The 2,605-nt window shown below is 36.9% G+C and overlaps 1 non-coding gene across 1 annotated transcript; it reads right to left on the bottom strand.

The window, feature by feature from the left end:
• Window positions 1-1,774: 1,774 nt before the first annotated feature.
• Window positions 1,775-1,881, bottom strand: LOC122086760. The gene has a single exon (XR_006142531.1). It is a non-coding gene; the product is annotated as a small nucleolar RNA R71 (small nucleolar RNA).
• Between the last annotated feature and the right edge of the window lie 724 nt (window positions 1,882-2,605).

Below are 2,605 nucleotides of genomic sequence, written 5' to 3'. Positions count from 1 at the left end.
CATTCTTCTTCTAGTTTTTTTTTTAGTTGCTCTCTCTTCCTCTCTCTCTCTTTAGTTCTAGTTCTTCTCTATTTTTGCTTTAATCACTTTTGTAATAGTTTTTTATGTCAATTAATACAAGCACTCTTTTATTCTTATTCAGCCTTTTTATGTTTATGATTTATGCAATTGAGTTGTAATTTTTTAAGTTATAGTTCTAGGCTTAGATCTAGGTGACAAGATCACGAGCCGTGGAGCAATTTTTTTTTTTTAAGTTCAAGCATTGATTCAAGTAAGTAGGCTTCTTCAATAGTCTTCTCTCCCCCCTCTCATTTCCTCTTTTGACTACCCTTTCTTTCTTAATTTAGGATTTTTATTTTCAGTCGTTACATTATTGATATCCCTTTCCCCTAAGGTTTATGGTTAGTGTATATGTTGGCTTTGCCCCTCCTAGCCATAGAACCATCAATTTATTGTTTTTATTTTAATTGTCTCCCTTTCCCTAAAGCCAAGTAGAGTAACCCTTGTAAGAGTGACTCTCTGGTCAAGTAGGGAAGCTCATATTATGATGCATCCCTCGGGCTAAGTAGAGAAACCTACTTGTGAGTCTCTCTCTAGCTTTATCCCCTTTCTTTTACTTTATTTTTATTTCAGCATTTTTTTCCCTTTATTGTTTTTTTTTTTAATTGCGTGGGTTGTTTATTTTCAGTTATTTATTTATTTAATTTTAATTGCGTGGTTTGCGTCCTTAAATTCTTAGATGACGAATGGTTAGGACGTTATTTTAGATACTTATGTTTAGGACGGTAATTAGAATTAGATTACAACCATTAATCGGTTCACTTTCGCATTATTAAAAGAAATAAAAAAATAAAGTGGCTACTCTCCTTGTGTTCGACCCGTAGCTACACTGATCCGTACGCTTGCGGTTACATTTTAAATCTCAAACAAGTTTTTGGCACCGTTGCCGGGGAGACAGTTCCATGTTATTTTTCGCTTTCTTTTGGTAAATCGGAGTGTTTTGTTTGCTTTGTTTTATTTTTTCTTTTCTTTTATTGAATTCCTAAGAAGAACAACTTGCAATATTAGTTGTATCGGTGGAGGTCGCCATGCCTCACAGTATGATAAAGACAGGTTTTGCCCTGTAGTAGTACCTCAAGAATTGACCTGAGCAACCCCGGATCCCTGCCGGTAAACTCCCAAAAAGCCAAAAAAAAAATAAAAAAATCATAAAAATCATAAAAAAAAAAAATTTGCTATCCATTCTTTTGTGCTTGTCTTACTTTAGTTGTGGGTAGTTTTTTGTTGCATGAGTGTTAAGTGGGTACGTAATACTAAGAATCGGTTAGAAAGAAGAGATCCAACAAGTAGTAACCCAATACGTTTACTCTATTTAAAACCCTTCAATATGGGAGACCAACAACAAAACCCTTCACCTAAATCTCTGAAAGATAGGTTCTACCCTGCTAGAACAGCCCAACCTTCCTGTATAGTTCTACCATAAGCCCAAGGCAATAATTTTGAACTCAAATCTCAATACATCACTATGTTGCCCCACTTCCATGGGTTGACCTCTGAGGATGCATACCTATTTCTAAGGGAATTTGAAGAGGTATGTGTTCTAATTAAGATCCAACAGCTTTCTGATGATGCTGTTAAGCTTAGGTTTATCACTTTTGCATTGAAAGACCAAGCTAAGAAGTGGTTGTATGGGTTACCCACAAATTCTATAACCTCATGGGAACAGTTCACAGTTGTCTTCCTTAAGAAGTTTTTCCCAACTCAAAAGACCAATTAGCTTAGAAGTGATATCCTTCAGTTTAGGCAAAATCCTAGTGAGTCATTTTCCAAACTTATGGAGAGATTCAAGGATCTACTCCAAGAATGCCCTCACCATGGCCTAGACATATGGCATTTATGTCAAATAATTTATGAGGGTATTGATTACCCAACTAAAACAAATGATAGAGTCTATGTGCCACGAGGGATTCACATCCTTTACAGATGAAGGAAAGGCATGGGAATTCTTACTTGACTTAGCTGACAAAACCCGTGAATGGGAATCAACCTAAGAGAGTGAAAGAACCATAGGAGGAAAAGGATATTTTATGGATGGGATAGTAGCCAAGGAAGCTCATTTGGATAGCCTAATTAAGAGAATTGAGACTATTGTTCCTAGAGAGCCATCATCAGTTAATTTGGTTAAGATTTGTGCTTGGTGCCAGTCCCCTGGGTATCTCATAGAAGAATGCCCCAACACCTCTGGGGGCACTTCTAATGATAGTGTTAATGCCTTATACCAGAATAATCCATATAATAATACCTACAATCCAGGATGGAGAAATCACCCAAATTTCTCTTGGAATCAGGGCAACCAAGTAGGGCCTTCCAATTTTCATAATCAAGGTCAAACTGGACTCCAAAGGCCTCCCTTTGCACAACGATCTTTTTTCCAAAATACTTTTCTTAGGTTAAATGTAGGACCTTAGGCTAGTTTTCCTAGGGCCCCTCTCCTATCATCTTATCAGTAACCCCCTGGGTTTACCAACACTGGAGAGGTAAGTAGAATAAGTGACTTGAAAAAAAATATGGCCCTCCTCATGACAAGCCATCAAAATCTTACGAG

Source organism: Macadamia integrifolia, chromosome 1, assembly GCF_013358625.1.
Source record: "Macadamia integrifolia cultivar HAES 741 chromosome 1, SCU_Mint_v3, whole genome shotgun sequence".
NCBI lineage: Eukaryota > Viridiplantae > Streptophyta > Magnoliopsida > Proteales > Proteaceae > Macadamia > Macadamia integrifolia.
Note: the sequence above shows the minus strand (reverse complement) of the source record. Positions and strands in the feature narration are given on the sequence as shown.